Raw genomic sequence first — 19,107 nt, forward strand, 5'->3', positions numbered from 1 at the left:
AAGGCCTTTAAAAGAAAGTGGGACCATAATTTTAGCAGCCTGGCTGTTTCACTGTGCTCTATAGTGGAGCAGTCGGAAAAGAGTCATAACCTGCTACAGGATGACTGTAGATGCATGTCTGCGTTTTTCTTCTCATGGAGATAACCTCTTTCCCTCAATGAAAACAGATTTGATAAACAAATTTGATGTTGTGCAAGAATGTTTGCCAAATGCAGCTGGAGAGCTCCACTTCTGGCAAGGAACACTTTTTAAGCTAGCTGTAGGAGCACATTGTCGTCTTTTCATACAGCAGGTCATCCTCACCACAAAGGTAAAGGTCGAAAAATGCAAATAATGAATAACTTTGGTCTTATTATTGAAAACTCAGACAACAAAGTTAGATCAATTCAAGCCACGCAAGCTTACTGGCTATCAGGATATACTTAAAGACTCTTCAATACCACACAGCATGCAATTTAATACCCGTTTCACAGTCATAACAACAAAGTATGAAAAATATCAATGAAACCAATAAGTGATAATGAGGTCTGAATTATTTATCAAGTACATGGATTTATTGACATTTATTCCATGTCTGTCAGCACAATTCTTTAACAATTGTCAATAACTAATTAACAAATATGACATGGACCTATAGAATGCTAAAAATCATTATTATTATTATGGTACATTATATAAGACGAGCATGAAAATCACCCTAAAATAAACTTAAATCTCAGGTACAAACTACTCCAGAGTCTCTGACCCCTTTCGTCTTTAACAAAACTCTACAGGAAACTTAAAGCAACATTGGCATATCAGTCATCAACATTAGGCTCAATAGAATCCCCTGACTCTGGTCTATATTGGGCTTGTACGTGTGTTTGGCTTATTTGAAGGCGACATCTCTCCCTGTCCGACTGGAGATTTACTGAGCTGCAGCTCTCTCCCATCGCCCAGCTTTCCTTCACACTCACTTTCTTCCACTATGTTTTGCTCAAGTCTTCTCCAATTCTCCTGTCATTGTCTATACCGATTTCCATCTACATTGTTTTGCTGAATCATGCTGATGCCGCGTGTCATTTTCATCTGACTGTCTGTCAGGATGTTGTCCCATAACACTAGGGCAGCTCAAAAAGGTGACGGAGAGAAGAAAGAGGAGCATTAGGAGAGGGATGACCAGTAGTTAGGGTGAAAAGAGGCTCATTTAGTAGACACACAGACAGAAATGTGCATAACATGGCTTTTGATTGGTATCCAGTTTTGAGGATCACAAATTGCAGCCCACAAAACCATTTATCATCCTCGCTATCTGATAGTTTTCTGTGGGAGATGGATCAGTGGTGGTGAGGAATCAAGCAGGAGTTGAAGAGAAGGAAGTGAAGAGGAGGTTGAGATCATTATGCAAATATTCAGATACTGCAAGGTTTATATAAGAAGTATGTCCTGTTTGCCCCATAATTTCTGAAATAATCCTGTTTATACCTGTAGAGGATTTTTTGTGTTCCATTTCTAACAAGAAGATCAGAGCTCCAAAATGCCAGAAACTCTTCTCTGCCCAATTAGATTTTAAAAAGGTAGAGAGGGGAGGGAGATGTGGAATGCAGATGTCAAGCATACTAAATAATATGAACATTTCCTCCTTTGCCAACACAAATATCATGATACCGTATACACAAATTTTACCTTGTTCTTTCTTGATGTGTGCAGGTGAACTAGGTGTGAGATCTGAAGTCACCGCTCAGAATGTACTCTGTAAAAAAACACGGGATACATCGTGTTATATTGAAGTTGACTGCTGCTCAGTTTCTACATAAAAAGATGAGTTCAGAGTTTATTAAGTTGTAACTCAAGGTGCTTGCCAGTATGACATAATGAATAACAAAGGAACTCAACTAGTGTTGAGAGACTGTGGTGTGATCTTTTAAAAATGTAAATCACCACACGTCATGTTGTGATGTGATGTTTTAAACCTGTGTATATTAATAATATGCCAATAGTAGCAATAAGAGTGTGTATGTGTGTGTATCTGTAGAGCCTGCTGAGCAGCTGTACTGTTTTCCACACTCATCAGGTCATCTACACAGACATCTATTGTGTATGAGAGGTCTGAACAAACGTGCCTGAGGCAGGGTTTCTATACATTAAACACATTTGCATTCACACTGACGGGGCTTGCACACCAACAGAGGTAAACTGGTCTGAAAATACATCACAGCTTTTGCAGTGTTTTGTCTCTGCAAAAACTGTCTTAATATGAGGTAAAATGCTGAACCAGCAAGTTGCATAAAAACAAACTCAAACTTCCCTCACAACAGCTCCTTTTTGAGTAAGGGATATATGTAAATACAGAAGAAGGGGGCTGTGCTTTGACTAGAGTTTGAGGGGCCTAAGTGGGAGGGGGAAGGGTTTGTCAAATACAAGTAGGACATAAAGAGCGGGGTGAAGTGGGGCCAGAAGAGGGAATGGGTGAGAATCAGCAGACATAATGTCCTGAGGGGGAGGCCCATTTATGTCTGACAAATACAGTTCTAATCAATACTGATCAATCGCTGTCCACTTATCCTGCCAGGCCAAACATAATAACTACGTCTTTAGCAGAGGGAGGGAGTAGTAGACATGGGTCACAGGAAAGCAACAGTTCCTAACAAAGTCAATAGAGTCCTGGTGGATTTAAGGCGCAGGCTTCACACCATAGCCCTGAAAATGAAATTAAACAGTAAATGAAAACTTCCCAACCACAGCAAAGTCTGCATCACAGACCCCAGCCTAGCCTGAAAGTGATTATATGCGTCAGTCTATATACAGCATCTACTGTATGTAAGGTACTGTACGCATGCATCACACACCTTCAGGGACACATATCAGGAAAAGTTCAAGAACTTTTAAAATTACAAAACAAAAAACTACAGCAATGAAAAAAAACCCAATGTATTTGAACTAATAACATACCAATAATAATTGTGTAGTTTTTTTCCATACTGATTATATCATTCAAACATTCAGAATGTAGGTTGTAAACAGTATGTGAACCCCTCCACCAACAACAAAAATACATGCTACATGTGGTCACTGAACTGACTAGTGCTGAATCAGGTAGCAAATGTTATTTAAAGAAAATACAGCTTTTCTAAAAATACAACCAGTTTGTAGGCTTTTATTTAAAAAAAATAATGGGTGCAGGTGTTTTGTCATGCATTTTGGTATTCACAGGTTTCCACAAAAAAACTAGCCAACACCTGACTTGAAGTCACAGCCACAAATGACACTGGTAAAGCGGTTAAAAGCTCAACAACAGTAGAAAAGGGATTCAAAGCTGGTAAACCACGCATACACACACACACACTCAGATTGCACAGTGTTGAATCATCACTTACAGTATGTAGCACAGACTGTGTGGGGATGAGCATGCTGGTATCTGTGGCATTGCTGCTATTCCTGAAGTACCTGTCTTTGAGCCCTGTTCTTTCAATTATTTTGTTACATCATGGAAACCCAAAAATGTGGAAGATCTGTAATAGTATGAACAACTTTACAAAGTTCTCTGAGTGCGATGACTGCCTGTGCCGTAGTACAGGTCTTGAAACACGCTGTAGAACAAGTCATTTTTATGAACACCAAGATAAAAGTGTATGTCCTCTGTGGCCACCACAAACACCACATGTAGACACAGGAAGCAGTGCAGTGCAGAGAGCAGACGTCCACAGTTGACTGTGTTACTGGGACTCTGGTTAAGTCTTGGATGCCTGTTGTATGTTTATTGGTGGAGTCATTAACTGTCACACAGCCAGAACAGACTTGGCCTGCTTCTTGAGTGTGTGCATGCACAGTGTGTTTTCAGTAAGTAATGTAAGTGAGTAATATCAGATCAATATGTGTGAAGATTCATTCTAAATATCATACTGATAATCACCCTATTCCAATACTTTTATTCTGCAAAGTAAGCATGCCCATTGAAAACTTTCAATAAATTTGCAATAAGTCCACAAACCATAATATCACATACAAGGCAATTTTATATCTGTTCCACTGCCACTTTGACCGAATGAAGGGGAAAACCTGTTCTTAACTCAGTAAGAAATTTGGAAACAATCCTAAACTACCTGCAAAAATGTACATTTTGCAACATTGTTATTATAATGACTTGTATTTTGTATTATTACTATATCAGTTCCTAACATCCTATACTGAGATTTTGTAATATAAACAAAAACAATGAACTAAAGCTTAATTATTAAGTTTTAAGGGCTCAGTGAAGTCCTCTGGTTGTGTGCTTTAACTCTGGGCAACATATGAGGAAAATACAGTGATGAAGTCATATGCAATACACAGAGCTCCTTTCACCAAAACCACTTAGAAATGCTGCTGTAGCTGTTTGATTGCTATGCTGGTGCTCGTTGTCATAGGAACGGGAAGGTGCACCAGTAAGAGGACATATGATGTAGGCGGTGGGCTGCAGGCTATCAGGACACACAACCTGAGAGTACAGCAGTAAATAGTAAGACTATGTGATAATCAACATAACATGGCCACTAGTTGGTCATTTTGCAGCCTGATGTTGCTGCAGCTTTACTGCAGCAAAGCTTGTGCACATTACACACAGCATGCGCTTTACTACAATAACTAAAAAAAGAAGTTCTTTAGTAGGTGCTACAGTGGACGTTATAATTAGTTTCATTTTATGTTTATGTCTCTTAAGTGTTCACCTAGCTAACCTCAGATCTGTTCCTTCTTTTGTGGTTTCTGTCCATCTCACCCCATGCTCTCTCTGCACACTACTCACAAACACCTGAACCTTGTGACAGAGTAAGAAAGGGGAATTAGTCGATGGTTAGAGACTGAACCTGACTGGACGTTTATTGGAGATACAACCAAAAAAAGCACATTGTCATATGCCAACAAGGCATATCACCTGGCGTCAGGTGTCTCTCAGCACATAGTAATGATTAGCATCTAGATTTTGTCAGCTAGCTACCTGTTGTGGCTGCAGGAGGTTAGGCCTGTATTTTGTCTGACAGACTAACAAACATTGCATTCCTGTGCAGTGACATGCAGGTCTGCCACAAGCCCAACAGGCTTTGCTGTTGAAATCAAATGAAAACACAAACTTCATGGATTCTTTGATCCAAATTCAGGCCAGAAGTCATAGTCCTGACATGACTCACATGTGTTTCTCTGCTGTAAATGACACAACATGCAGAAGATTAGGTCGTAATTCAACACTAAAATAATGGGTTATAAATCCTTATTCTGTGTGTGGTCAAACACCCATCTTTTTGTTGTTTCAAAGAACCTAGTAACAGCTTAAACTACTCAAACAGTATACTGTATATTGTACTATAATAAAGACACTTAGCTGATGGATGACAACACAAAAGCATATGGAAAAGAAACAATAAGGAAGCCAAGCTACAAGCTCTCAGCCCTGCTCTTGGCCTTGGCCTCTCTTCCCATGGGTGTGTGGTGAGACTGGGTGTGTTTCTATGTACATGTGTGTGTGCCGCAGTAGTGGCAGGTCCTCGGGATGACTTACACCGTCACAGCTGTTGTAGCTCCCACAGAGACGTCTCAGGGGGAAACAGCAAGCTACTGCTGCTTCACATGGATTAACCTAAGGGCGTTAACTTGCTCACGTGCACATTTACACACAGTCTGAAATAGGATGCATGCATATTTAAGCATTTGAAGCGAAGGTCTGGGGATCTGCTGTATCCTTTGATGTTGAATGTTATTTTCCTGCGCCATATGCATTTACTTTTTATAATCCTGAATTCTGTTAATTTTGGGCTAAATTAAAGTGTCAAAAGAACCAAAATAGGCACTATAAAGGCCATTCAGGGAAGGACTGATAGATGATTTGACAACCTGGGCACTGTGCCATGTGGCTTCCTTTTCACTGTACTGTTGGAAAACAACCTCCACACCTCTGATTAAGAATTACAGACATCATTATTTTAAAAAAATCATCATGTACTGTCAAGAGACAGCTGGGCAAGTACACCTGCCATTACTCTCTGTGACACGTGTTTTTATAATTGGGAATATTGTTGAATTCATGTTTGCTCATCTGTCAAGAAGATGACAGCTCTGAAGGCAGACAGTGAGAGCAATTCAACTATAGTAAATACATTTGTCATATTCATTTATTCCAACACAATAGTGATTAGCTGGCATTTCCCCTTTGTACTCAACCAGTACAGTTTGGCAGAGAAGGAGCAGACACCAAACACACAGCTTAAGAGGTATAGCAGTTGTCTACCAATTGTGGGATTGGTGGTTAAATTCCCAGCTCTTCATGTCTGAGTGTCCTTGGGCAAAATACTTAACTCCAAATTGCCCCCAGTGAGTCAGGTCAGCTGCATCTGCCGTAGGTGTATGAGTGAGTGTTTGTGCTTGTGTGTGTGAATGAAAAGCATTGCAATAGCACTTTGAGTGCCAGTAAGGTAAAAAAGTTCTATATGAGTGCAGACAATTTACATAAAGTGGAAGAAACAGGGGGATTAGACTAAACCTACACAGTGACACAAAATTGGTTAAACTCTTAGGTAATTTGCAGATAAAACAGCCAGCTGACTTATCCCTTCAACGAGCACATAGACACCTAAATGAAGAGTGATTCGATGAGCAGAGGAATTTTACTACCTGCAGGTGACAAATCAGCATTTCTTCTTAAGCCAGGATCAAGGGGTCAACATTGTGGAGTACCTGACATGTCTGATTGTAACATGCTAATTAGTAGGGGATCTATGATCTGCATTTACAGCAAGATTTTTATTATTGTGCTAGAACTCACACTTTATCAGCTGCATTGCACAAATTCCAGTTTTATCCAGTTTTTTGCTGGATGCTATGCTATGATGTGTTAATTAATGAGTTTTTGTGGTGTTTGTAGGAAATATTAGCCATCCTGTATTCTAGTTTTTATAAGCCAAGCTAACTGGCTTCTGGGTTTAGCTTTATTTTTAATAGACAGAAAATAGTATCAGCATACCCACCTAACTCTTAACAAGAATACAAAAGTCTATTTCCAAACTATAGGTAATATCATTGATGATCCAAAACCGTATTTTAAATTAAATAAATTACATTCCTGTGTGGCTGCTTTATTCCAAAACAAGATTATACACCAATACATTTGAGACGTTTTGCTTATTTTTTTCTAAGAAAAAACAACATCTTAATTCCTCAAAGAAAGTATGGAAAAAATATTGTTTAGTCTGTAATGCGTGCTCACATATTTTTCTACAATAATGTCTTCACAGAGGAAGCAGAAGAAGGGGCAGAGGTGTGTGTGTGTGTGTGTGTGTGTGTGTGTGTGTGTGTGTGTGTGTGTGTGTGTACGAAGCTGCTGGTTATTTCAAGGTCCTTCCTGTAACCGTATCAGAGCAGTGACAGACTAATGAGGCTAAATGATGATGAGGCTTCAAGGAGAGAAGCCCTCCAGCAAGGGAGAAGAAAAGATTTGTCAAACAGCTGCGGGAGAGTGAGGGATTTCCTCTGAAAGCTTTAGAGAAGGGCTCTAAAGCTTACAGAAACACTACCGTACATGTGCCAGAGAAGAGTTGCTCTCATCATCTACAATATCCACTGGGAACCACGGTCGGAGTTGCAGTGCAATAGAACATTACTATTCATTCTCCCATAAAGAAGCAACCTCCTTCAAAAGAAAGGTCAGAGGTCAGGGTTAACAGCTTGGCCTTAGGTCCTTGGAGTAAACACACTCATCTCACTACCCTGTAGCTCTCAAATCCATCTCTGAGATACATGCAGTGTTGCTGCAGTCCACGTACATTCACAGATGTAGTCTCTTATTCAACACCCTGGTGGTCAGACTATAGCCAAGCAACAAACCTAAGAATCCATGTCACTCCTTTGGGTTACCAGCTCAGAAAGGGTCAAGCGTGGGGTAAGCTTCGATCAAAAAATTCCTAAAGCACATTCCTCCATGCACTTCACTAAAAACAGATTATTTAATCAGTGCATGCAAAAAACTGAGCCAGAAAGGGTACTTAAGGCTAAGAACAGAGATCAACATCCAAGATTTACTTTTAGTTAGAGTAAAACTGGAAACTAGTGGAAATTCCCCCCAAAAAAGACAGAAAAGACCTAAAAAAAGATATTTACCATTTATTATATTGATAATCAATTTGTCTGTTATTTTTGGGTTTTGGACTTTTGACATTTTGCAGACAATACATTTAGGAAAATAATTAGCAGATGAATATCAGTTAACAAAAATTGTAAAACAAAATTGTAAAAAGAAAAACATCACAGTTTAGGTCATCATGTTCATGTCAAAGTCAGTTTCTGCAAAGTGTCACACAAGAAGATTATCCCATCTAACAAACAGCTGAAACATGCCTTTTTTTTTAAGAAGCAAGGAGAGGAGTGCACCACAAGTGAATTCCCATCAGTTTAGTTTTTAATATGGTTGATTAATGAGAACTGACACTGTCCTCTTTTCTGAAGCCTACTCTGCATGATGCATCAACAATAGCAAAACAGTACAGGGTCAAGGGGTGTTTGTTTGTGTGTGTGTGTGTGTGTGTGTGTGTGTGTGTGTGGAGGTGGGGTGGAGAGTCAGTGTAGTCAAGTCAAACAAAGACGGCCTGTGACACAGATTCAACTAGTCTTTCTCTCTCTCTCTCTCTATGTCTGTCTCCTTTTTCACTAGGCCTCTAATGTTTTACTGGTTTTAGTTCCCTGAATGGTGCCATTGAAGGAAGAGCCAGTTAGGACCTTATTCTATGAGGACTTTGTGAGCTCCCAAAGGAATAAATGAGGTCTCAGAGACAAACATGCAGATCTGCTGCAGATCATTTTCCTCTCAGTCATTTTCTTTCTACATTGAAGGACTTTGACAGACTTGGGGTCAGAGTTTGCACTTGCCTAAAAAAAAAGAAAAAAAAAAAGATGTTGCTACACTTGAAAATCAAGATGGTAATAACAGTGTGATTTATAATAGAGTAATGTCACTTGTATGATCTTTAAATCTCTTAAATCTTTAAAAACTATGTTTGCAACCACTTCCACTGAGCATTTGAGTAGCTGTATGGCTTGTATGAGCAACTTAATAATATACTTAATATGCAATACTTAGGCTATATTTATTTCATTTATTAATGTTGAAAATTACCGGTCATCGTAGGGTTGGGTGAAAAATAAAATAATCTTGTGGTGTAAACAAGTTGTGAAAAAATCCAGAAATTAAAAAATATATCCTAATTAAGGCCCTGTGCCAAAAACACTGTCCCTGAACAGCCATTTATGCTACAGCTTCTGCAGTACAGTAGAGACACATTGGTACTTAATATATAGCCTAGACAAAAAATTCACTTGAATCAAGAAGAGAGAAGCATTTCCCGGCTAGCATATATAATTTTGCAGTCTTAAGAGACTGCAGGACAGTTGGGATGTCTACCACTCGGATTGAGGTAATTACTGAGGGATACATGACTATCTTTCTTTGGTATTATTCTTGTTTGTTGTCTTCAACTTCTACATTTGTCCATACTAGAGCTTGTTTTTCAAAGAAACTTAAACAGCTTATATGAGGGTCATTTCTCATCATCATACTAAACACAAAGGTAGGTCTCATGATTTTGGTTCTAATTTTTTGCAATAATACATTTAAATGTTCATCTAAATCGAATATGTTAGAAAGCAGCAAGCATAAGAAGTCTGAACTATCCTTTAAAATAGTGTGTGCTAAAGTGCACAGAGCCTGAGACTTTTTAACAGCACATAAATAATTATGTCATCGTGTAAACGTCAGTCAAGCAGACAGAGCACTGAACTGCAAAAAAGCAGAACCATTTAAAGTTCAAATGTTCGAAGAAAAAGAAACCAACTGGATCTGAGCAGCAGAGCTCATATGGTGTAAATAATGACCATAAAGAGCAACTGATATGAAGTTTGATGTGAAGACCACAAGGCAGTCACAGTCTGAATGATAAACCTTCACAGATGGAAAGAGTAAAACATTGTAAACATTCGTAGAACAATTAACTGCACTTGAGAAATCATGCCTTGTCCTGTCCTCATCCAACCTATTTCTTTAGCTACATTTGATGGCATCCCAACAACCCTGTCCTGAGGCGATCTTGATCCCTTCAATCCACAACAGGGACTGAAGACAGAGGCAACAGAGCAGGAACAGCACCAGGCTAAGAGCTCCTAGAGGAAATTAAAGACAAATACCACTCCCTTGTTCTTCCCTTATCCTACCTCTCATCTTGAGCAAGGCCTAATAGTAAAGAAAGCAAACTACATTCTAGTATAAAGTCTGTGTCCTAAATTTCCAACCTTTTCTTATAAAGACCCAGATTATTCATCATCTCACTATTTGACTGAAAATGAAACCACTGAACTCTTGTTCTTGTGCTTCAGGACCAAACAAATAAATAAATAGAATTAGAAATAATTGTCTTCAACTATTCATAATTCCATTCAAACTAAATAAATATAATAGCATGTACGTATGTGTATGTGTGTGTAGAAACTTTGTTCTCTGTAGACTCCTGCTTTTGTGGTTAGGGTGGTGGGAAATTTCTAGGATCTGTTCGCTTTCTTTTTTAAAGACTTTCGGAGAGGGTGGAAGGGTGGCAGACTTGAAAATGTTAAACAGGAAATACAGCCAAGGAACATGGAAAATACAAAGATGAGGAATGTATGGGTGTATAGTATTCATAGCCACATAAAATGTCAATGGCTGACTAAAATTTCCCCCAGTCTCAAATTTGGTAAGCTAAACGATAACTCTTTGCAAAGATTTGGATACTTTTAAAGCTATATATGGATAATGCAGATTCAAGCAATGTGATTAATGTGGACTGAACTATCTTTAGGACAACTCTTTAACTATAGCTGTTTTTACCATTTGACTGATCTGCATTAGACTAGAAGTTAGTAATGACAATGATGTACAAAAAAGAAAATACACTGTTACAAAGGTACTCCCACCATAATGTTTACTGTTCAAAGAGAAATCAGACAATATTTTGTCTCCACGCCTGTCAGTCTTGTGGAAAAGTTTCATGTAAACACATTCAAACAGTCCAAACCCACAACCCCCAAACAAAGCCAGTTGCTGGATCTCCTGGCAAAACAGGAAATACAACTTCATCACAGCAGCATGCACAACACAGCAAGGATGACTTTGAGCAAACCAGGCAGTCAAGTTTCTCCATGCCGTGACATAATGCACAGCTCCATTACCATGGTAATTTGTTTCTTTGCTTTTCATGTTGGTTTCAATTCAAGCACAACAACTTCATACAAACTGAAGCTACACACAAGTTTGAATTTATTGTGAAGCTGACCTTTCAAGGTAGAATGCTGCTATAACCTCCAGATATAAATTTAAGAAAATATTAAAAAAGCAAACGCAACCCTGGAAAAATTATCATGTAGCAAGAATACACTGACCTTTGTTCCTGCAAGACCACGACTTCCTGAGCAACTAGTGCTACAGTGTGGGAGTGACTGGGGTAGTGTGGGTTCCTTCAAAGCATTTGTGCAAGGTCTTGTTAATGAGACAAGCCAGTCTCTTTATGTGCCACATGTGTTAAGGAAACACACACATACACACATTTTCCCTTCACCTTGCTCCACACCTTTTTGCTCATTAGTCTTGACTGATTTCTTTTCTCCAATTTTTCTTTGCAACCTCATCATCCTCTCCTGTCTTTTCTCACATTTCTATTGTACAGTCCTCCCTGCTCTTGCCACCTGTGTGTTGCTGTTTTCCTGCCAGAGGAACAGAGCAGAGGGACTGAGAGAGAGAGGTAGTGGGTGACAATCACCAGATCGGCCACCTCTTGCTGGGTGGCCTGAGTCCCAGCTATTTGCTGATGGCGTGTCACAACAGCAGCTTACAGTGCAAACGTTAAGCTAAAGCAAAACACTTACTGATGCTGTACATTTGAGCATCTAATGAAGGTTCTGCCACAGCCAACCACAAACCACTTAGAGCTGTGGTCCTGCTTTTTATAAACACAGACCTGGAGAACAGGGGGAACAGGTGTTGCAAATACTTAATGGCAGCTGTAGGAGGTGTAACGCTGACAGAACTAAGAAGCTCTGTACCTCTGTCTGGTCTGTCTGCTCAGCTCTCCTTCCCTCTATGAAATTTTCCCAGACCATTTTAGTTTGTTCTGCTTGTGGCTAGGCACTCACAGAGGCAAATATTGACAGTAGGTTTGCTTGGAACCTGCCTCTGTTTCACCACTTCACCTTGGACTTCAGCTCAAAATGCTAAAGTACATGTATCAAAGCCACATAACACACGCAACAGACACTTTTGTTCCTAGTGAAACTTTTAGTTCCCCTACTCTTTTCACACAGGGAAAAGGTCAGTGCGGTGATTCAGACAGTGACTAGTTTGAACAAGTTTGTAATTTCTCATAAGCCACAACCAGCTTGTGTCTAAATTGACTCATGCAGGATTAAAATCCGGGATCTCTGACTTGGCAAATGTATGCTTTACCAACTAAGTTAAACCCAAAATGATGCCTTAGCACTTCTGTGCTATAATCTGTGTAGCCGTATCCTGCAATAGTGAAAAATTAACCAACTCACAGTGTAACTTATGGCAGCTTGTGTTATCTTTGAAACTTCCTGTGGATGTGAGTTTTTAAACTTCTCATTTTGAATGTTTGGCTACTGCTTTAAACATTTATCATCTATAAGGCTATATAAAATCTATAATTTTCATTATTAAGTAATGTAGCAATCAGTAATTTGTTTTTTGGACTAGAGGCAACACATGCAAATGCCAGTTTCTGGATATGGAGGTAAAAAAATTATGAAATAGTCATTTACTTTTTCTAACCACATTTTATGGCATTTGTGCTTCACAATTGACAATAGTGATTACTTAATTAATACAATACTTTAATTAATTAAATACATTTCTTGATGGGTGTCTTATCGATTAGGAAAATTCAGCTCTAATTATCTAAATTATCAGCTACCTGAAGGTAGTAGCACGGTCTTTCTTTTAAACCCATACAGGTTGCTTTCACCAAGCAAAACCATTTACCCATTGGCAAATTGTTTCATGTAATTCCCATAAAGAGGCAGAGGTATCAGCTGATGGAGGTATGAACAGAGAAGCGGCCACAGATTCAACTACTCTTATTTGTTCCTCCCTCTGATAGACGGATCTCTACTGAACCATCTGTTTAACCAAAGATACTGTGCCAGACCAGACCTGGTATTCTTACATCAGAACAGTCCTGCTTCTACAGAGATGGTTTCTCTTTTGTTTTGCATAAGCAAACAAAACTAAATCTTGTTTGCCTTGCCTTTGCAAAGTCCATATACCCATTGTATTTATGGGAGAAATGTGTTAAATTTAACTGTAACCTGTACCAACTCAAGAAGCAGCTACAGCACTTCCAGTAAAGTACAACTGCAAAGTGGTTGAACAGCAACACAGTCTTTCTGTGGTAATTCCACCAGAGATAATGTAGTCTTCAGGGGACAAATACATTTTATGAGATAGTAACAAATCTTCATGGCTGTCCAAACTTATCAGAGCATTTATGTGGCATAGTACACACCACCATACTGTAGGGTGCCGTTAAAGTAAAGTTCTGTCAGGCTAAGCAGCTCAGACTTTGGGCCAAAAATGCATACAAAAGCAGTGTAACCTCTTTTAAATCAGTCATTGTGTCTCAGTGTTTTATTCTTCATCAGCATCTGATACTCTGTAAAAAGCCCAATTTGTTCACCATCCCCAACCTGCACTCCCTTCCACACAGACTCATCAGACAACTCTCTCTTTCAGTAATAGAATCAGCCTTTGTTAATTATAAATCTCACCCGGTCCTCTTCCTCTAACAGGCACAGTGGGGGGTAGGGAGTGCCCAGAGCAAATGCATGAGATGAGGATGTTCTTAATGGCCATCCTTATCTCATGTAAATAAATGGAGAAAGACCTGTGAGAAAATGATTTGAAAATGGAGGTCAAATAGAGAAACGACAGGAGATGGGACGCAGATAGGACATCCGTTTTTGTTTTGGGAAAAGAGGAATAAAATGAGGACTGGGTAGAGACCAAGGAAGCATGGCTGACCCTAATTCAGCCATGACTCCTCTCTGTTAGAAAGGGGAGACACAAACCCACAGTGACAGGGCTGCTGCTGCTCCCACAACACACTCCTACCAATGAATCAGCCTTCACTTGTTCATTGTCTCTCCTCCTCCTCCACCAATGACTTTCCACTTGCACAAAAGTCCAAACTGCTTTAACTGTTGTGTGGAAATCTGCCTTGTCGTAAATGGAGTATATTTACAAACGTCTAAAAATCAAGACCATTCAGCCACACTAAAGGAACTGTACACAATTTGGCTTCATTAATGCTGTGGTCTACATTTCTCAGTGCAACCCACCCATGTATGTGAAAAGGGGGAGAGAAGCCTGCACAGGAAGAATGTGAAGAACGTGGTGTTATGAGCCCATTTTATTAAGAGAAGGAGTCAAGTATAGTGTGGGGAAAACAGGCATGTGATGCTGGCAGCTGGGAGAGGATGGACTTGCTGGAGGTTCAAACTGGACTGTAGTCAGATCCCTGGGGCAGAGGCCAACCCATCACAAACCTATCTGGATGGAGGCAAATAAACAGGCCTGCCTTCCTGGCTGTGAACACTGGAAGGGCCAACAGGGAGACTCACTTCAAACCACAGCAGGGCTCCTTCACTGGTGTGTTTATGACCAGGAAACTGCCTGACAACTTACATATGCAACTACCACAAACACACTACAATACAGACCAATCCCCACATGTATGCATCCAGATAATAAGACAAATAAAAAGATCATGTTAAAAAGAATAATCGTAAATTGTGAAAGGACAAAAACTCACATAGATAACACTGATTCTAGGCAGCAAGACAACTGCGTAGCCACAAGCAACAAACTATCAGCTCACTCTGGGAAGAGGATTAAAAGCACTAAGCTCACCGATTTGGCAGGAGACCCTGAGATGGTGTGCTAAGTGGGTTAAAGCACACCCCAAGTCTCATAATCGCACCAGCCTCCTCCTCCTTCCTTTTCCCTGTGTCTGCCAACACCAGCAGAGGGGAGCAATTTCAAGTACCACAGAACACTTGGAGAACCCGAGATAGAGGGAGCCAGGTTTAATAGAAAAGAATGTGAACATGCAACTTCATCTGGACACAACCATGCATCATGTGGAGGTCAATGAATGTTCCTTGCCCATAGGAGATACATATTTCCTTTACAAGGGTCTGCTGCTCATCCTCACACCTACTGTAATGTGTGATCTAATGTTTCCACCTCCTATCCCCTACCCTTTCCACTTGCGTGAGGGTATATCGTTTCTTTACATTGAGTTAAAACTTTATATCTCTGACTTTTTATCAATCTTTGAGCTGAAGAAAAACAATACGTCCGGTGTCTACACTTCAGTCCCTAGCCAGCACTTGTAGGCACACACACAAACACATACACTCCCACTTCTCACACAGCATCACAAGCCAGACACTGTGGTAACATGAGTCTGGTGAAACAGTAGTACTGTAGCTCGGCTCCACTCTAGCACAGTCTTTCAGTCACCGTTTGCCTGCAGGACCTTGACTAGTGAGAGCAAACACAGTACAGTAGCTCCATTGAGAATGATCTGAAACACAGAGCAGCAGAAAGCACTATACAAACTGACACTGTGAGAAAAGAGAAATAAACAATACAACTAACAAGCGAGAAATTGAAACCGGAAAAAAAACAGCAACACCTGTAAATCTCAAAAATAACTGTTTATTTAATTTGTTAAAATATACAGTAGCAGGTGAGGGCCAGATGATAAAATAAAAAAGGTTCCCCACCAGCTGGTTTTTTAGTACCTGCCTTCTACTTTGTATGTAGTGGACAGACAGGTGCTTAGGATCTGATTCAAAACGGCTATTATTATTTGCAATATATACACATTATATTTGACATATTTACGTACATACAAATACATGCTTATGCTGTGACAGATGGTGAACACAGGAGAATGCAGTCTATTCAGTAGCTATTATAAAAACGCATTTGTCTCGACTGAAAGAGGATACCAGGATCACAGCATGACGGCTTTTATCTCACAGTAGCATTGTCTGTCATTATGGAAGGTTTAGTGCTTGTAGTGCATGCACTTAAAATGCTTATGCAGCTGTGTTAATTTATGTATACTTATGCTTATTGATCTTCAGTTTGCAGAATGACATAGGGAGGTGAGTGAATGTTTACATGTGAACAGAGATATCTGTCCACATGTAAACAAAGCTTTTCAAAACTATCACAGGCACGTGGACTGACAGCGAGACCTATAAAATGGAATTTGGCTGGTAAGAACAGCTGGGTATAAAATGTGTCTGTCCTCAAATGAAACTCAACAGAGTCACTGCACCACTGGATGAACCTCGTCACTATGGCTCCACAGGAATGGACGGTGTGAAGGTCTGCGCAGCTGTCATTTTGCTCACTGTTCACCCTACGATCCAGAGTTATCCCTCTCCTAGTCCAAACTAGTGCAGAGTGTTGTCACAACAAGCTAAATCCATCCAGAAGCCATCTCTCTTTCTCTCTGTATTTGGTTTAAAGCATGGCGTGAGTCCAGGGTGTGGTTCTACAGCCATGCATGCACTCACGCTTGCATGTGCACCCACACTGAGCTGCATATGTTCACACAAAAGCTTTACACTGGCCTACTTGTTTTACAGGCGCAGACAGATATAGTGTGGAGTGAAAGCTAATGACTAATGACAAAAAGTTTAAAGAAAAAAATAAGACAAAAGGGAAGTGAGGGGAAGAGAAGCATTTAAAGGAATAATTCAACAATTTAGGGAAATGTGAATATTCACAGTTTTACTGAGATCAATAAAACTTAGTTTCTGTGTATTAAAAATGGAACTAAAGCAGAATTAGCTTAAATTTGAATAAAGAATAGAAAAAGAAGAAAGATCACTAGTCTTAGTCAAGGAAGTCAGCGCACCTGGAAAGTGGATTCTTTTATTTTTGCACAGGGCCAGGCCAGCCCCTGCTTCCAGGCCTTACACTGTCCTAAGCTATGTGCCTGCTGGATGCAGACATCTAACTCTCACTCTACAAAAATTAGTAAACGTGGTTTCCAAAATTGTTTAGCTATTCCTTAATAAATTCTGAGGGTAGGAAAATAAAAACACAGCCTCGAGGCTCTCTGTGGGACTGCCAACATTCCTGTCAAATTCTGATGTGGGAGAATCTGTGTTCTGCAGACAATGTGCACATAAGTGTGTACATGTACGTCAGGGGGTGGGGGCTGGGGTTGTATGGCAGAAATGTGCTTTATGGATGCAGCCATGTGTGCACTGATGTGTTTGGGCTGAGAGTTTATGTCTGGGAAAAGGAAGGGAGGAGAGAGGTTGCCTAAGTGCATATCTGAGACAGAGGAGGAAGGTGTCTGAGTGCCTCTGGGAAACAAAGTGGGTCAAGAGAGTTTCAGCAGGAAGCAAGGTGATAGCAGTGACTTTCAGTATACACACAAGCAGCCACCTGGTACCTGTAGCACAGGCAGTCTCCTGTCTCTGTCCTGTGAACCTTTTTTTGTGTTGTATCTCTTAATTGTACTGATCACAGTGAGAGGAGATCTGCTCCACATACACAACCTCTCTAGAGAAAACCACACAACAGACTGTCTATTTCCTCTGCAGCCTCACAGACAATACTCCCTCGCTCGCTCTCTCTAGTGTGGATTGTATCACATTCATACACTTTTCATTGTCAATCATTCCCACTGTGTTTTGTGGTCTTTCTTTTATTATTATTTCTCAGGTAAAGCCTCGCCTGACGGTTATCTAATTGGAGCTCAGCTGCTGAGCACATGAAAAAAAGAGAGAGAGAGAGAGGTGAGAAAGAATCTAGGAGGAAGCACGTTTCTTATAACAGACTTCCCTTTTAGCCTCTCCCTCTGTCCGTCCTTGTATCCCTGCTCCCCATTTCTTTTTCTCAGTTACAGTTGTCAGCTCATCCGTCTCCTCCTCTCCCACAATGATAAGAGGCTGTGAAGCAACACAGCAGCCAATCTGTCACTTCCTTCTTCACTCCAGCGCTCTCTGACCTACTCGTATGGGACATTAGCAAGGCTCTCACTGATGCACACACATAAACACAGACACAAAAAAACAGAGATACACATGGAGAGAAAAACTGGTGCAAATTATCAAGGAGAGCATAATCTGAAAGCAACTGTCAAAGAGATAATGTCAGTTTTTCAAGAGGTGACATCAGCAGACTAATTACGATGCTACTAATTTAATTAGGCACTTAAATAAACAGCACTGCAAGGCATACGAGTTCTCGCATGTAGTAACAGTTAGAAGTCTATGTTCAGGCTCAGCAAAAAGAGATATTAAGTGTTTCTGCCTTGTGGAAACACATGCAAACTAGAGGGACAAGATAGAACTGAGCACAAAGAGAAGGGTTGAATCTGTGGTTTTCAACTGATGCAGCCGTATCATTGACTCTTTTGCCTATATGCACTGGTTAATCTTGCCAATAAACGTAAACTACTACCTTATTTTACTTGACCTACACCAAGCCAATGAAATACAACTAGTATAGAACAATAATGGAGGTCTGTGTTGAAGAGCTATGTATTCATTTGTTGTCACTGAGGTCACAATTCCAAATATACACAATAATACAGCAAACTATAGGTGTGATGTTAGTAGCAGAGAGTGTAGACTATGTATTTCCACATTTTAACACTGACATTATCTACATACTGACATATCTACACCGAACTGCCTCAGTAACATCATAAACGTAATACCATACTGTACCCTAGACCAAATGAAGTTGTGTGAAAACAACCTTGTAAATAGCCTCAATCCCAGTATCAAATCTGATTGGGAAATGAGGAAGAAAAAACTGCATATTTTGTTACAGTACCATAAAAACTGAGCTAACAGGCATTCATGGAATGACCACATGCTATACTCTATTAGCATTAAAACAATGGCTCTACAGTCAGCAGTCATAGCTTGAGATTTGAGCTGTGAAGAGGCAGAGGGGAGAGACAGTATGTATGCATGCTTCTCTGCACAGAGACCACAAAATAAGAGTGAAAGACACAGACTTATAAT

The 19,107-nt window shown here is 40.0% G+C and overlaps 1 protein-coding gene across 2 annotated transcripts in view; it reads right to left on the reverse strand.

Annotated features, from left to right (window-relative positions):
* sipa1l3 (signal-induced proliferation-associated 1 like 3) overlaps positions 1 to 19,107 on the reverse strand; it is a 54,857-nt gene that overhangs the window by 29,646 nt on the left and 6,104 nt on the right. Inside the window, exon 2 of one of the 2 annotated variants that reach the window (XM_026368480.1) lies at positions 1,666 to 1,732. The exons of the other annotated variant lie outside the window; for it this stretch is intronic. The gene's annotated coding sequence lies outside the window, so the exon portion shown is untranslated. The remainder of the gene's footprint in view (positions 1 to 1,665; positions 1,733 to 19,107) is intronic. 2 annotated transcript variants of the gene reach the window in all.

Source organism: Anabas testudineus, chromosome 13, assembly GCF_900324465.2.
Source record: "Anabas testudineus chromosome 13, fAnaTes1.2, whole genome shotgun sequence".
Taxonomy (NCBI): domain Eukaryota; kingdom Metazoa; phylum Chordata; class Actinopteri; order Anabantiformes; family Anabantidae; genus Anabas; species Anabas testudineus.